The sequence below is a fragment of the Aquarana catesbeiana genome, linkage group LG03 (genome assembly GCF_042186555.1).
Source record: "Aquarana catesbeiana isolate 2022-GZ linkage group LG03, ASM4218655v1, whole genome shotgun sequence".
In the NCBI taxonomy this organism is placed as follows: Eukaryota; Metazoa; Chordata; class Amphibia; order Anura; family Ranidae; genus Aquarana; species Aquarana catesbeiana.
This window is the reverse complement of record NC_133326.1, coordinates 229,429,207-229,447,367: the sequence shown is the minus strand read 5'-3', so window position 1 is coordinate 229,447,367 and position 18,161 is coordinate 229,429,207. Positions and strand designations below refer to the sequence as shown.

Sequence of the window (18,161 nt, the reverse complement as noted above, 5' to 3'; positions counted from 1 at the left end):
CGACGTTTCTGTATCTTGTTCATAGATGGCTTTTTTATTTGCATAATAGAGCTTTAACTTGCATTTTTGGATGGCATGCCAAATTGTGTTCACAGTTCCTGAGCCCATGCAGTGATGTCCATCACACATCATGCCTGCTTTTAATGCAGCGCCATCTGTGGGCCCAAAGTTTATGGACATCTAATATTGTGTTTCAGCCCTGTCCCTTGCACACAGAGATTTCTCCAGATTCTTGGAATCTGTTAATGATATTGTGTACTGTACATGATGTTATTAAACATACAATGTTTAATCACCATCATCCCTTCAATTGATATATAAAGATCACGCCAATTAATTTAATTTACCTTATTTAAAAGAGAAATACAGGAATTGAACATAACAAGCAATCATACTTACCTGGATGGCTGCAGTATCGATCTCAGCTGCAGCTGTCCCCTGCCACCTCTAAACTGAGAAATTAGTGATTAAAGACTGCTGATCGCTCAGTTCTCAGTCTTCAGTAAGCAGAGAGCCAGTGACTGTCAGTCGGGATCGATCCAGAGTCTGGACTAGCTGAGTGACATCAGCAGGTCACAGCAGTGCAGAACTAAGTGCACTCCTGTAACCCAGAGGAGAAGTCGAGCCAAATAGCTTTGACCCTACTTCTTTAACATTGCTTCTCAGAGGTCACATGATGTTTCCCGAGTCTTTTCTGTCATCAGGGAAAATTCTGAGGGAGAAGTTTCTTATGTATGAATCTGTGTCTGCACAGCGCTGATTGGTGCTGTGCTGGTCACATGTAAAAAAAAAAGTTGACTAACAATAGCTTTCACTTTATTTACACTGTAAAGATATCTGGCCTCTGTCTATAGCATTGTTTCTCAACTATTTTTCAGTTAAGGCACCCTTTAAAATTACGCACAATCTCCAGGCACCCCATTCTAAAGTTTAATAACTAAACTAATAGTTTTACATATCACAGCAACAACCACACACTTGGACGCCAAAAGTAAGAGGAGATTATTCTTCTAAAGCAAACACACCTTTGCACACTGGTACTGATTAATATTCCAATGTTTCTCTTCTCGCTCAATTTCTCTCCCTCACTCAGCTAATGTGATCCCAGAGCTGATGGAAAGGGGCAGGAAAGGGGCAAACAAGGATGCTGTGAAAATGCGCAACATCCTCTTTATCAACCAATGATGTCATTGGTTGTTAGGACACTGGCAGCTGGAAGGTTGTGATGGTGAACAATTAAAACGTGTGGCTTTATGTAACTAATACTCAGGCTTGATCCACCCACTGGCTTGCATACAATTTTTGGGCAATTTCTAGGCGATTTGCCAAGGCATTCCTGAAGGCACCCCAGGGGGCTGGTCTATAGTATGTATGTGCTGGGACTAACAGGGAGGTGAAGCCTCCATCAATCACCATTGTATATTCCATTCCCATAGTGTTTAGCAATACGAAGACATGGAGGAGGTGGAGGATGGAAGGGGTGGGCAGTCATTTACTACTGTGTATGTCATTTTGAGAAATGTTGGCGGTATCCAATCGAAGCATGTCGGTATAAGCAGCAGATGACTTCACCAGTACAGGGACATTGTTGTAGAGTGTGCACTGTCATCAGTTTTTTGCTATGAGATATAGGCTAGGTGTCAGCGGCCGGGGCCCAGTCTGCTTATGTTAAGTTGGTTAGTGCTCCTCTTTCTTGCTCTGCTCCTATTAAACCTGTCATCAGGCACACTCATTTTTGCACCGCATTAGCAACATTAAAGCAACACAGCTCAGAAGCAGTATGCAGCTGGCAGCATAAAGTGAGTGTCTTGTTTTACTGTTATCTGTTATTTTGTTTATCTTTGCACTAAGGATTTTTGTATTTGAGTGCTGCAGGAATTGTTTATAGTGTTTGACTTGTGCGGCCATAGGAGGATTAATGCTGTCTCCTACATGGCTGGCCCACAGATCTTTTTAATCACTTGTTGCTCTCCTATTTGTGCTTGAGCCATTTATTGTTAAAACTCCTGTTAGTTGTGTCCCATTTCTGTCCCATTGGACAGATACCTCTCCGCTTTCTGTCTTGTGGTCACAACAGTTAGCTGCATTTACACGTTTTGTAGCTTGAAGCTTGAAGACGCTCAACAGTCAAAATCCCATTTATTTCAATGGCCCCTGTTCACGTTTAGATGTGTACAGGGGCCATTGCAGTGAATGAGATTTTGCTTGCTGAGCGTCTTTGAACTTCAAGCTTTGAACTTCAAAACGTTCAGGTGTGAATGCAGAGGTGAGAGGAAATTTCTCCAAAGTAGGGGAAATCCCATGGTAGTTGTAATTGGAGCAAGTGTCCCCATTAGACAATGGGGTTGATTTACTAAAACTGGAGAGTGCAAAATCTGGTGCAGCTCTGCATAGAAACCAAGCTCAAAGGGGTTGTAAACCCTCAAGGGCGAAAAACCTTCTGTAGTGCAGCAGCCCCCCAGAGCTCCCCTTTAACCTACCTGAACCTCATTGTTCCAGCAACAGGGGATAAGCACAGCAGCTCCAGCCGCTGTCTGGGGTGCTCATTGGATAGATTGATAGCAGCAGGAGCCAAACTAACCTTTACAATCACTTTTATTTTACAATTTGAAGTTAAAAGCTGATTGGCTACCATGCACAGCTGCACACGATTTTGCACTCTCCAGTTTTAGTAAATCAACCCCTATGCCTCTTATATGCCTGTTCTGGTGACAACTAGATATACTATATTTTCACTCACTTTCAATCTCCATAACAGTGGTCACCAGGACAAATAAAGAGAGTAAACCCTTGCCACTCTATTCAAAACATGTTTTGGCCTTAGTTACACTTTAATTGCACAGATGCTACTGTGTACCCTCTCCAGTTTATCACATGCAGACAACAGCATGTTGGATTCCCACATCCCAAGTTATAAGCTAATCTACAATGTGTAATCAAATGCTTAGAAATCATTATTTTTTATCCACTATAGGAAGTCTGTTTATAAAGTATAAATGTGTTACTCCAGCTTGAGAATTCCACAAGTGGAAGGTATGTTTGAGCACTTTTTATTTTTCCACTCTACTTTTGTTTCAGTCATTATCTAACAATGCGTTGAGTCAAGAAAAAAAACTTGTGTGCATACATTAATCCCTGGAAATAATGAAGCCACCTTGGCATGACATTGTTGGAGGCCATGCACACAGGTGCCAAAAGAGACACCATGCATACATCCTAAACACATGCCACTGCTAGTCATTATTGAACCTCTGGAGCCAAAAGGTTGAATAAATACTGGCTGGTGAAGAGTTTTACCTCAGGAACTGTGCCTGCAGAATCTGACAGGGTTTGACAAAGTGACATCTGTTCCTGTCAAAGGAAAGGTGCTCTTGTAGGATAGCAGTGTAAGCTACATTGAGACAGGAATATTGAAAGACACGTGTAGAAACCCTTAGCAAAAGAGTACCCTTTGTCTCCTATGAGCAGTATTGGATGGTTCTTTATGAGTCAGGGAAGCTCCAGGTGAGCAGAGACAAGGAGAAAAAGAGGAATAAAAAGCTGCAGGAGAGATCCTTCTAATGCCGCGTACACACTATCGGAATTTCTGTCAGAAAAAACTTGTATGGTTTTTCCGACGGAATTCTGCTCAAGCTTGCCTTGCATACACACGGTCACACAAAAGTTCTCTGAACTTTTGACCGCCAAGAACGCGGTGACGTACAACACTACGACGAGAAAATGAAGTTCAATGCTTCCGAGCATGCGTCAAATTGTTTCCGAGCATGCATGATTTTTTGCTGGAGTCAGTTTTGGTAAACAATGGTAAAAGAGGTGAGGCCCCAAAATGGAACCAATGTGGTCATGTTGATCACACACTGGTTCCATTTTGGGGCCTCATTCCATTTACCATTGGAAGGTTCTTGTACACCTTCAGGAGGACTATTTCCTTTCTTCCTCAGTAGCACCCCCTTCCTATACTCTCCTATGCAGTGCTATATTCTGTTGATGCAAGATCGGCAGTGCTGTGCATTACAAGTATTCATTAACCGCTTGTCGACCGCCCGCCGTCGATTGATGGCGGCAGAATGGCACTCCTGCGTGAATTGCCGTAGCTGTACGGCGGCCGCTTTAAGGAGTATAGGGCACGGGCGAGCCACCGTGGGCTACCCGCGAGTGCTCCTGAGAAGGAGAGAACTGAGATCTGTCAATGTAAACAGACAGATCTCCGTTCTGTCAGGGGTGAGGAGAGCGATCTGTTATTCCTACTACTTAGGAACAACGATCGGTCTCCTCCCCCAGGCAGTCCCATCCCCCCACAGTTAGACTCACTCCCTAGGACACACATTTAACCCCTTGATCGCCCCCTATCGCAAAAAATGGCCCGGTCAGAAAGTGGGTAAATCCTTCCGGGGCTGAAGTGGTTAAGGTGCGCTGACTGCTCATTTAAAATTAATAAGTTGCCTTTACTCAGTATACCTTCATGCACAATAATACCTACCTTTATGTTATAGAGATGGATGGATGTTCCGTAGTCCTTATCAGAAACAAGCAGCCTAGGGTGACAACGTTGCTGTTCCGAAGATTGAGTGATTGAGAATTGTCACCCTAGAAACGGAAGTGTGTTACTGGCAGGGTCACAAGGTGAAAATAAAAGAAAAAAGCCCCAAATAGAAAAAATATAGCCACTACATCTAAGGACTGGTACGTTGCATTGTATTAAATGTGTGCTCTAGGGTTTAGATACACTTTGTCTGGTGATGAGGTGTTGAGGAGGCTTACAAGGCCCTGCTTCCAGCAGCTACTTTAGAATTAAACAGGGGCATCATAGCAAAGCTTTTAGTGTATTTTTAATTTGTTATTTCAGTAGCTCATAATATCAGCATAAATGTCTCTTCTTCAGCAGTTTTTTCCTGTGCTAGTCTTGCTCTCTATGTCATATTAATGTCAACATCGTCTTGCTTTGATGCCTGGAAATTCTGCAGCTATGTCCTTCCCATCAAGCCTGCCTCAGGTTTTTGACCTGTGCTGATACATTTTGAAATTTGCCTGCGTCTCATAATGGACGACATTTATTAAAATTCATTTTATGCAGCCGAGCCACTTGTGATCCTATGAAAGGAAACAGCAGGGGATTTTCTTATGCAGATGTGTTTTCTGCTGTCTCCTGTGAGACATTGTTGCTACCAGCTTGACAAGTCATATTGAATCAAATCTTTTCATGTCTGAGCTACAACAAACATTAACGTACCCCTTGATGCCTTTTTGCGCGAACAGACAAAATGTAATTTTTACTTTTATTACATATATTCAAAGAACAGTTGGACAGCCTGATACGTATAGTTTTTGCACCCCCTAGTATGGTATATATAGTATAGAAGTCAATGGCTTAATGTGGAACGTAGCTGGGGAATAGCCATGGGAACATTTGCCATAATATGCAAGTAGACACTGCACACTTACACACAGTTTGCTGCCCTCCAGTGATGACATGTCTGTGCTCTCCATTGCCACTGCTGCCATCTTTTTCTTTTCTTTTAACCCACAAAGCATCTCATTTCTTTGACCATTGTGCAGTCACTTAATGATGCATACATGGTAGAGTTGCATCATCATCGCCCCTGGCTCCTACTCTCGGCATTGTGCATATGCCGAAAGTGTTTACTGCACTGTGCATGCGCCATGAGCGCCATAAAAAATAGAAAGTGATTTTTTTGGCATATAAGACGTAGAACGTGTCTTATACCAAGAAAACCCTACCTACAAAAACTGAACGGAGATCTTTTTAATAGGGATGCAAACTGCAATGAAAAAAAAAATCTTGCAGAGGTTCTAACTTTTTTCCACTCTATCCATACATGCAAACAAATGGTTTTGACAGAAGCTGGATTTTATTACAACACATGTACACAAATTTGAAATAAAAAACATGTATATAGTGGTACTTAATTATTTGTTTTTCCTTCTTAGTAAACCATATAACACAAATGCATAGCATTGACGGCATAGTTCACCTGTATACCTGACCATACTGGTTGCCATTTTTAGGCAAGGTAGTGAAAGTAGAGCACTTTGTTATCACCATTAATTTTCTTTTTGCTTTTGTGGCTATTTTAAGCACATTGCAGAAAAACACTGTAAGAATTGAGCACGTGGGAGATACCATTAGTACTTCAGCTGCACCTGTATTTTTCTTAATCTCTTACCAGATTAAGCAAAGCTTACAGCATGGTTCATAGCTTGAGCTTGCTGGCAGAACTATATCATATATTTTTTTTTTACATTTGCTTACACATTTTTTCCATGTATGGATAGATTTCCCATCACTTCTTGTCTCTGCGATACCCTGTCACTGGGACAGGAAGTGAGGGGAAATCATCCCAGCATGGACACGAAAGCAACTTCACAGATGTATTAACCTATATCCAGTGGAGTATTTTGGATTTGTGCTTCCCTAGGCAAGACTAAAATTGAAAGCCCCCCATCTAAATTTGTCCCACCCCAGCTGCTTTAAAGTGACTGTAAAGGGCTTTTTTTTTTTTTTTTTTTAAATGTCAAACATGTCATAATTACCTCCACTGTGCAGTTCGTTTTGCACAGAGTGGCCCCGAACCTGCTCTTCTGGGGTCCCCTGGTGGCTCTCGTGGCTCCTCCCCACATCTGATAACCCCCTCGGAGAAGTGCCTGCGTCATTGGATTTGATTGACAGCAGCAGGAGCCAATGGCTGCGCTGCTATCAATCTATCCAATCAAGAGCCGGGAGCCAGTGGAGAGAATGACAGCATGTCCTAGCCGACTGAATGAAGGGGTTCAGCTAAGTAAAACGGGGGGGCTAGAGGGAGGGGGCTAGGGGGCCGGTGACTGCCAGTGTTTTTTCCCCCTAATGCATAGGATGCATTAATGTGAAAAAACATGAACCTTTACAACCCCTTTAAAATTGCGCATGTCTGTGCAACGGCCACAAACAATGTCAATTTTACTATCCATAGGTGATTAGGTGATGCTTTAAAAGCCTTTATGGGTTACCCCTTTAGATTTACAGAGGAGGGCTGGTGCTAGAATTTATTGAGAGCAGAGGAAAATGATCACCGCTCCAGGAGCACTAAGCAGACAAAAGTTGAATCAATCTTGGTTCGGAGGTCATAGGTGCTGGCTAATGCTGATAGCAACAAACATGAACGAATTCTGGACAGCCGCACTCGTATATAGCTTTGTTTATTGGAAGATGCACATCAAATTCAAAAAATCACAGCGGACAGAAAAGAGCTGACGTTTGGCACTAGTGTTAGTGTTTACTCATAGCTCATGAGTAAGCACTAACGCTAGTGCGAAATGTCAGCTCTTTTCTGTCCGCTGTGATTTTTTGAATTTGACGTGCATCTTCCAATAAACAAAGCTATATACGAGTGCAGCTGTCCAGAATTCGTTCATGTTTGTTGCTAGAATTTATTGCCCATGATCTGACATTCGCGGTGATACCTCACATGTGTGGGGCGATCGCTGTTTGCGTGTTTGCCTTTGCATGCGAACATGGGAGGACTGGGGCACTTTACTTTTTTTTTATCACTTTTATTGCTGCCACAAGGAATGTAAACCTCGTTGTGACAGCAATAGGCATGTGACAGGTACTCTTTATGGAGGGATCTGGGGTCTATAAGCCCGCTCCGATTGCTATTACAAGAGAGCTGACCGCCGGCTCTAAAACATGCCGCAGCTGCAGGCATCATCCTGGTACTGGCGCCACCCACCTTAAAAAAGCCCAAGACAAACGCCTTGTTTGCCTCACAGTAGATACGCACATGCCTGTATCCCGTTTTCTAAAATTAAAAAAAATGGAGTTGAGGTTTAAGCTATTCACCCATATCCACTAGGATTAGATTTTGACATTGCCCTGAATACCATCAATTTAAAATTTGACTACCATGTATGTATAATATATGCATGAAATGTATACTCTTTTTAGGAGTTCATTCTGAAGGCCAGTGGAGCGTGTAAGATTTTTGCTGAACTATTGCATATACAAATGTTGCATTCTCATAGATATTTTGTCCCTGTGGAAAAATCATGAATCAGTCCAGTGCATGTGTTATTCACATTAAATGTCTTTCTACAATTGAGAACAATTTGACTATTGTCACAAAGCATTTGTGCAACGTTGGAATATTAGCTTTTCCCTATACCGCAGAATAAAAACAGCTATTTGTTCCATTTCTAGGGGTATGATACGATAATAGCAAATTAACTAGGCTATAGTGTGTTAGCGTTTCTTAGCTGTAAAAAAAGTAGCAAAAATTCTCTTCATGAGGCTTAGATTAATTTGAATATGAATTGGCATACTCACTGTTTGGTGTTTTGTTATCACATAAAACATTTCAATCCTACTTTTATTGTTAATCAATCGAGCCAGACAGCAGCCTTGAAAACAAAGGGGAGTGAAGGAATTTGAATGAGTGCATTAAGGTGATTGATCACTCTGTCTCATTTCAGATTATTGAAGATGTTAATTATCTGCCATGCTGTTATTCTGATCATTCAACAAGTTTGAAAGACTCATTTTCTGTTTATTTGTAAAGTGAAGGCAACAGCACAAACCTGTTAAATGAACTGATACATTAATGATACTCAGAGAACTATGGGACTTTTCTTGAAGACTATGAAGAAAAGATTCCCAACAGTGTGCATTTCATGAGACTAAATACCTATAGGCATATTTGACTGGATAGGCACACTCTGACTGTTTCCTGGTGCCTGTGGATACAGCCTATAGCATAACCAGGAAGGTTCATGTCACCCAAGCATTTATGGCTATGCTACAGAGAGGGGAGGAGAAGGACACCCTACTGCCATAGGAAAGAATGGCATTGAGTAGGTTTTTCAACCTGTCCGACCACTATTTCTACACCTGCTTTGGGCTAATAGTCCAGTAGTCTCTGTTTACTCCTCACAGACTTAAGACTGTCACCCAGTTCCACCATGCAGGTTTCTCCTGTATCCAAAGAAATATGGTTGCCACACTTGTAAATTAAAATTGGCTCATGTTTTGTCAAGTTACTGTATTAGCAAGCAGTCAAAAAGAAAATGTGTCAGGATCACATCTTATCACATTATTTTCAAGTGCCCATAAAATCACTTATTTAGTAATAAATGATCATGTTGATACCCTAATCAGAAAAGTAGACATGGTATAACCTTAAAATCCTCCATAACTGCTGGGAAGTCTTATAATTTTAGAATGAACTTTACAAAGACTAATTAGCTGGGTTTTGCAAAGCCAATTATAATTGAACAATTCCAAGTCAGGCTCAGAACAGCTGTATATGAATACTTTTCACGAATAATGCATAGGTATATACTGCTTAGTTTTACTATAATTGATGCTGGCTGAATAACAGACTGATTCCATATTGTTTCTAATTTTTCAATCCTCAAACATTTTGCTCATCTTTCAACTAGTGATATTTATCTGAAACAAAGATTGCTTTCTGAAGACTCAGCTAAGCAACATTTTGTCCAGTGATTAATAGGGGGGCAGAAAGCAAGGAACCATACCTTCAAAAGAAACATCTGCCAGAATTTTCCTGAAGGATACAGCTATTGGTCAGGTCGACTTCTTTTTTATTAATAGTCTATTGTTCCTCCCAAGATAGGCTACAGGATGATGCAGAACACATACAGTAGACATACACTGTAATTAATTCCTATATGTCCATGTGTTCAAACAGTGAAAAGGTGTTTTGGGAGAGGGATCATTTGTGAATGGTCAATCACCATCTCTCTGAGTAGATGCTTATACGAAGATTAGGGTTATGGAAGTGGCTTACTACCGCTTAAACATTTTGAAAGTCTTGCCCTGAATGTTATTGCAGCTAGTGATATTGATCTGAACCAATGATTGCTTTCTGAAGGCTCGGCTGAGCAGCACTTTGCCCAATGAATATTAGATGAGAATAAAGCAAGGTAATCATCCCTTCAGTAGATGCCATCACCAGAACTTCCTTGTGAGAAATGGCTACTGGTTATGGTTGGCTTTTTTATTTATTTATTTATTTTTATTTATTTCAGGTACTTATATAGCGCCATCAATTTACGCAGTGCTTTACATATACATTGTACATTCACATCAGTCCCTACCCTCAAGGAGCTTACAATCTAAGGTCCCTAACTCACATTCATACATATTAGGGACAATTTAGACATGATCCAATTAACCTACCAGCATGTCTTTGGAGTGTGGGAGGAAACTGGAATACCCAGAGGAAACCCACGCAGGCACAGGGAGAACATGCAAACTCCAGGCAGGTAGTGTCGTGGTTAGGATTTGAACCAGCGACCCTTCTTACTGCTAGGCGAAAGTGCTACCCACTACACCACTGTGCCGCCCTATTGATAGTTTAATGTTTCTCCCAAGGTAGGTAACAGCTGCAGGGTGCATATCACATAGACATACAGGCAGTGCTGTATTCTGGCCTAGGCCCACAAGGCCCAGGCCTAGGATGGCACTTTGCGGGGGGTGGCCCCCCGCATGAAAAAAAAGCCCCCCCCCTTCGCCTCCGGAGTCAGACTGCCGGAGGTTGCTGGCTGCAGTGTCTCTCACATAGAGCAGGGCGTGTGCTCACAGTTCTTCCCTCCCCCTCCCCTTTGCACAGACAGGAGAGCAGAGAGAAAGAGAACTGGTCAGCCTCCTGTGTTGTGACTCCAGGGTGGAGCCTCTAGATCGGTCAGATTGTGGCTTCAGCTGGCAGACCCAGCTACATTCTGCATGTCCTGGAGGGAGTGAAAGTAAGATATTGATCCTCCTCACTGTCTCTCCTTACAAACCTCACACCTCTGCTATCACTTTGTTTATCCTATCTCCTGTTATCTGAAATAGGGATGACTGTCTGATAATTAACCCTCTGTGTGCTTGGTGCTAGGGGAGGACTGTGCTTTTCTTCTCTGCATCAATGGACACATGTACACTGATGCTTACATACATGGTTAACTCTATACAGCTGAATATCTGCAGGCTGGTGCTTCTGGAATCAATGGCATTTAACACCTTATGCCACTTTCACACTGAGGCATTTTACAGGAGCTATAGCGCTAAAAATAGCACCTGTAAAGCGCCTCTCCTGTCACTCCAGTGTGAAAGTCCGAGTCATTGGTGTGCGCAAGCTATTGTATTAGGGTTTGCACCCCAGAGCACAAACAAATATGCATGTACTGTATATCAGCAGAGCAGTGGATGGTGTCAGCAGAGCAGAGATTGGTGTCAGTAGCATAGTGGATGGCGTCGTAGTTTTTATTTTTATTATTTCTTTATTATTTTTTTACATTTTTTTTAGGAGCTCCATTTGGGGCTTTGGTGAAATACCAAGGGTCTAAACAGAGAGAAAGGGACAGAGAACAGAGCTTCCCCATTCCCTCCCTCTGCAGCCTCAGCTGCACAGGCCAGCGAATGAATGGGAAGTGCTCTGTGCTGAGCAGCTTCCTGTTCATTCACAAACTGAAGCATAGTAAATAGTTTAGTATACTTCTGTTAAGAATGACCACAGGAGCGATTAGTACAGATCACTCACTGTTAATTCACTCATTCAGCCATTCTGAAACATCCCCCTCAGCAGCAGGCAGTAGAAGAGAGGGAAGCTGTCAGCACTGCAGAAGGAGACAGGGGATGCCAGGAAGCAGGGTGTATCGGCACGGCACACGGTTATTAGGGTGTGCCCAGGCACACCCAGCACACCCTGTGCACACACCTATGGTCCGAGTGCTTTCACACTGAAGCGGTGCGCTGGCAGGACTATACACCACTTCTAATGCACCTCTGCTCGCTGTAGCGGAGCTTTGCGGGCGCTTTTAACCCTTTTTCGGCCACTAGCGAGGGTTAAAAGCACCCTGCTAGTGGCCGAAAAGCGCCACAGAAACGACGGTAAAGCGCAGCTAAAAATATCGGCACTTTACCGCCGACGCCCTCATGCCCTAGTGTGAAAGTGCCCTTAATGTTTGCTTGTATATATGTGGTAACCTTTCAAAGGCTACCTTGTATGGCTAATGCTGCCTTCTGACGTATGAAGAAAAGTGTCATTTCTGATCATAGATCAGTCTGGATTTTATTACCCATCCTGCTGACTACATTTAGCCCAGGTTCACACTGATGCGGGTTAAAAATCGTGTGGGTTCAGCTGAACTCGCACGATTTCAAACTAGCAATGCAGTCCGACTTCGAGGGCGTTTTGACAGACATCTGTGTGAGTTCATGCACAGATGTCTATACAAATTGCACCCAAAGTCACCCAAAGTAATACAGGAAGTACTTTTGGGAATCATTGCAGCGCTGCAAAGTCGGCATAGCACCAATTTGGATGATGCCATTGCAGCCAAATCAACCAGATGCGAACAGGTGCTTAAAGAGGAACTGCAATCTGCTCACATAATTTGGTATGATTAGAATACAATTGGAGACCCTTATTGGGTACTGATGAGGCTGCACTGATGGGTAATGATGATGCTGCGCTGATGGGCACTGGTGAGGCTGCACTGATGGGCACTGGTGAGGCTGCACTGATGGGCACTGGTGAGGCTGCATTGATGGGCACTGATCAGGCTGCATTGATTGGCACTGATCAGGCTGTATTGATGGACACTGATGAGGCTGCACTGATGGGCACTGGTGAGGCTGCACTGATGGGCACTGGTGAGGCTGCATTGATGGGCACTGATCAGGCTGCATTGATTGGCACTGATCAGGCTGTATTGATGGACACTGATGAGGCTGCACTGATGGGCACTGGTGAGGCTGCATTGATGGGCACTGATGAGGCTGCGCTGATGGGCACTGATGAGACTGCCTTGATCGGCACTGATGAGGCTGCACTTGGTACCCACTTTTAATGTACAGAGAGGAAGCGGTGGGGCTCTAAGAGGAAAAGGTGGAACCTAAATAGGAAGGGGTATGGTTTACAGATGACAGGGTGGGTCTTAAGCAGGAAGGGGCGTGACATTGACAGGAAGGTGTGGGTCATATTTAAATTAGGGGGTGCACAAGTTTAGTCAGGGCTAGGGCAGCACAAAACCTAAATACACCACTGCAATCAGGGGTTGATTTACTAAACCTGGAGAGTGCAAAATCAGGTGCAGCTGTGCATGGTAGCCAATGAGCTTCTAACTTCAGCTTATAAGTAAGTAAGCTTTGACAAAAAAATAAAAAATGGAATCTGATTGGTTTCTGTGGAGAGCGGCACCAGATCTTGCATTCTCCAGTTTTAGTAACTCAACCCCACATTGTAATAGAATTCATTCATGCACGTCCATGTTTTTCTCATTCAGTGAAAAGGTGTTTTTGCAGTGGTAAGATTTATGAATGTCCATCCACTATCTCTTCTGAGTAGCAGCCTGATATAGGTGGCTAACTACCTGCACAAGGTGTACTTTAATATTTGTTTTTCTTATCAGTGTTTAAACTGGTAATGCATATGTACAACACTTTTCTGTAAAGAAATGTTATCTGGCATAAAACCACTCTGAAAGTCAATGTATTTACTGGTAATTACAGTATTTACAGTGTTGAGGGTAGCTTTACTTGTTTCCTCATATCTGGTCTTTGGAATAATAAAATACTTACTGCAAAACTGCACTAAAGTGACCTTTAAACTGCCGATCCTCCTAGTGTTTTTACACATTACATTCTCTCATATAGCATTCAGTATGCGACTTAAGAAGGAACAGATAAGAAAAATGACATGGTAACCATTATCTATAAAAATATCTAACTTAAATAGCTTAGGCATTGCAATGGAAGTCTGTGCTGTACTATTTTACCAGTAGTTTTCTTGTATGGTGTTCTAATCCCCAGTGACACCTTTTAGACCTCAGTTTGATATTTTAAATCTTCTTGCGGGATGGAAAACATATCTCACCCCAGGTATGTTTTTGTGTTGGATATGTTACATTGAATTTTTTTTTTTTTTTTTATGTAGAACTTCTTCTAGTTAGTGTTAGCGATCTACATATGAGCACACGCAAAATACTATGTCTTGTTACCCAGTTGTAGGTAGAGAAGTTTATAATATGCCAAAGAACATAGGAATGACGCACTCTATAATACTGACTCCAAGCATTTTCACGATTCATGCTATGTGTTTGTAACTCCAAGTTCTCATTCATACCATATTCCAAGATCGGGACACTGGCACTGTGTCTCCCAAAGTACACCAGGGGCTGTGCATTTAGCGCAGCTTGCTGGTATGAACGAGCCATAAAACCAGAATGCTCCATTTGAAGCAGGGTGTTTTGCCTGCAGAGCTCTCAACATCAATTTACAAAGAGAAAGGACATACGTAGCTAAATATTATTCCTGTGACTAAATGACTTAAAATAGTTCTATAGTTCTAAAGTCAAGACATGTTTTACCCTATTGCATTCCCTGCATTAAGGTATAAAATGTCTTGCTACATGCTCCTTTTCCCCCCAAACACTTATCTGAGCCTTATAATGATCTAGTTCTGTGCCCGTCTGCATGCCTTTTCTCTCCTCTCCCTGTTCTCACAGGGACTCAGCCAGCAGTGGAAGCCATTGGCTCCTGCTGCTGTCAATCAAATTCTGTGAGGAGAGAGCAGGGGGAGGGGCAGAGCCAAGCAGTGCTGTGTGTGACTATGAACGTACACAGCCCAGCTCAGGAGCGCACCCACACAAGTGCCCCCACAGCACACAGCTTGCCCTGGGGGCACTCAGAAGAAAGGAGGTAGAGAGCACCAGCAGGGGACCTCAGAAGAGGAGATAAGAGAGCACTCAGTGGAATACCATTGAGCAGGTAAGTATAACATGTTTATTATTTGAAGAAAAAAAGAGCCTTTATTACCTCTCTAATATTTGTAGAGCCTTATCACTCTTCTGAGCGGCCCTTATACTTTATGTCCTCTTATGCCGCGTACACACGGTCGGACTTTTCACCTACAAAAGTCCGACAGCCTGTCCGACATACTTCCGACGTACCTTCGGCGGACTTGCGGCAGACTTTCTTACGAACGGACTTGCACACACACGACCACACAAAAGTACGACAGCCTAGTACGCGGTGACGTACACCAAGTCCGACGAGACTATAAAACGGAAGTTCAATAGCCCGTACGACACCCTTTGGGCTCCTTCTGCTAATCTCGTGTTTATCTCGTGTTAGTAGAAGTTTGGTGAGAGACGATTCGCGCTTGTGAGACTCGTATTTTTCAGTTCGTTTTAACTGTTGTTCAGTCTGTGCTTGTGAGGTTTGTATCTGCTTTTCAGTGCGTTTGGTCAGTTGGCATTGAGAAATCTTTGTTTTATTGGCCGCTCGTTCCTGATTTTCAGGTCGTTCTTCACAGGCCTTGCTGTTCTTCAGTGCGTTCTGTTTAGTGCGTTCTGACCAGCCGACCGTTTTGAAGCCATGTTACCTGTACGTACTCGTCGTAGAGCTCGTGCATTGTATGTGCTTGGTGCTGTAGTTTATTCTTCAGCCCAAGACCAGTCCATGAACAGGGCGAGGAGGAGTTCATGGACCAAGAATTGGTTGCTTCAGCGTGACCAGTTCTGTCACATGCCTTTGCTCCGTGAGATCCGTGAGAATAATCCTGAGGATTTCAGGAACTTTCTCCGGATGACGGACCCCGTTTTTGACCGTTTGTTGGCTTTGCTGACCCCCTATATCAGCAGGCAGGATACCTGCATGAGGCAAGCCATCACTCCGGAGCAGAGGCTGGTCGCTACCTTGCGGTATTTGGCCACAGGGAGAAGCCTGCAGGACCTTAAGTTCTCGACAGGCATCTCCCCCCAGGCTCTGGGGATCATTATCCCAGAGACCTGTTCTGCCATCATACAGGTCCTGCAGAAGGACTATATTAAGGTAAGATATTTTTCTTTTATTAGCATCACATGTTCTTTTATGTAATCTTTGATAATGTAATGTATTTCTTGCTTCAAACACTACTTACCATCATTGCAATATAGTGTGAATGTCCCCTTTTTATCCTCACACATGCTGGAATTTTTTCCTGTTATTTTTTGTCATGCATGTATATTTTCCTTCAATAACCTTCCCAGCATGAAGTGATGGGAACATATCCACCTAGTCTACTCATTTTGAATGTATTTTGTTGGAGTGTATTTAGTGTGCTTATAATTAGCAATTATCTAGATTTCACAACCCCCCCCCCCCACCTAAACTCACTCCAAATAGTGTGCTGCTAATGAGCAATTATCTAGATTTCACAACCCCCCCACCCCCCCACCCCCACCTAAACTCACTCCAAATAGTGTGCTGCTAATGAGCAATTATCTAGATTTCACAACCCCCCCCCCCCCACCTAAACTCACTCTAAATAGTGTGCTGCTAATGAGCAATTATCTAGATTTCACAACCCCCCCACCCCCACCCTCGTTAAAATTTGCTTGAATGTTCTGTGGTGTTGATTTGTCTAAAGCAAATATATGTTGCAGTTTGCAAAATGCATGTGCACTCTACAAGTGCATTTGTTCCAGTGCTTTAGTAAATGAGCAGAAGCTCTGCTGATTTCCATCATCAAATCATATGCAAGCCTCAAAGTGTTTTCATTAATTGCCCTTGCCTGTGATTGTGTACTCCTTGCAACATGAATGCCTTTTTACATTACCTCATTTACTGTAAGCTGGTTAGCAACTGCACCTGCAGAGTGCGACAACTGCAGTCTTGTAGCCTTTTTAGTCCCTAAATTCCTGCGTGTCCTAAAAGTAATCTTTTTTAGGGATTTCACAACCCCCTAAAATGTAATCAATGTTCCATCAGAGGGGGTGAGCAATCTGATAAGTGTGCCTTTCCATATTAGTTATTCCAGAAGAATTAAATTATTGAATGTTATACTGATGCTGGGGAATAATGTTTTTAATTGTCTAATTTTCTTGCAATGTTAGCTTCCAAATTAATTGATTTTGGTTTTCTTGTTTGATTCCCCAGTTTCCTTCAACGCCACAGGAATGGCAGACTGTGGCATCCCATTTTGCCAGCCGTTGGGACTTTCCCAATTGTGGAGGGGCTATAGATGGGAAACATGTCCACATTGTGCCACCACCCCATTCGGGGTCATATTATTTTAATTATAAGGGGTTCCACAGTATTGTTTTAATGGCGGTGGTGTCGGCACACTATGATTTTTTATATGTGGACGTGGGGAAGAATGGCCGGATGTCGGATGGAGGAGTATTTGCCCAGACGGAGTTCTGCCAGCGTCTCCAGAGTGGTGGCCTGGGATTGCCACCTGATGAGGATAACGTGGAAGGACTCCCCTTTGTCTTCATTGCCGATGAAGCCTTCGCTCTCAGCAAGCACCTCATGAGGCCATTCCCCCAAAGAACCCTCACCCCGGAGAGGAGGGTTTTTAATTACCGGCTGGCCAGAGCTAGAAGAGTGGTTGAGAATGCGTTTGGAATTCTGGCCAGCCGGTTCCGCCTGTTTCAAACAGCCATTAATTTGGCGGAATACAAACTTAATTTTATCATTTTATCGTGCTGCATTCTGCACAACTTTTTAAACAAGCATTCTACCAATTATATAGGCACAGTTGGGCCTGAGGCCGGACAAATAGAAGCCAACCTTACAGGCCTGGATACTGTCCGTACTGGCTTGGCCCCCAAAGTGCCCGTCAAGTTAGACAGCAATATGTTAATTATTTTATGGGTAGGGGGGCCATTGCAATGGGCCAGGATATATAATTTTTTACAATAAAAAAAATATTGCTGAAATCTGGCATTATATTTATTGCTTGCCTTTCTTTTGGGCTGTCTCCTAGGTTATGGTCGAGCAGTTGTAGTGCCAACTGTATTTGAATTTTAAAAATGTCTAAATAAGCTCCATTGCCACTGTAAACAACTTTTTTACAATTATAACCAAACTGATACTGAGCCTTGAAATAACAAACCACACATTTTTTAAAATCCTATAAGGAGATGTTTTTATTAATGGTTGTTATGCATTCAGTTCTGCATTTAGTATAAAATGTTCATAGACAAAAATATAATGATATCTTAATAATGTAGCAAAATATAATTATATTTAAATATTTCTACCTAATCCACAAAAAAATATTTTTGGCTTTTTGATTTTCGCAAACAGGCTTTTTTTTTTTTTTTTGGAAAATCAAGTTTTGTTTTTTTTTTTTTTTAAAAGCAAGTTTTTTTTATTTTTTTTTTTTTTTAATCAA

The 18,161-nt window shown here is 42.5% G+C and overlaps 1 protein-coding gene across 3 annotated transcripts in view; it reads left to right on the top strand.

The window, feature by feature from the left end:
- Positions 1-18,161, top strand: part of MET (MET proto-oncogene, receptor tyrosine kinase) — a 212,544-nt gene that overhangs the window by 14,711 nt on the left and 179,672 nt on the right. The window contains exon 1 of one of the 3 annotated variants that reach the window (XM_073619842.1): positions 4,494-4,683. The exons of the other annotated variants lie outside the window; for them this stretch is intronic. The gene's annotated coding sequence lies outside the window, so the exon portion shown is untranslated. Of the gene's footprint in view, positions 1-4,493; positions 4,684-18,161 lie in introns of those variants that run through there. 3 annotated transcript variants of the gene reach the window in all.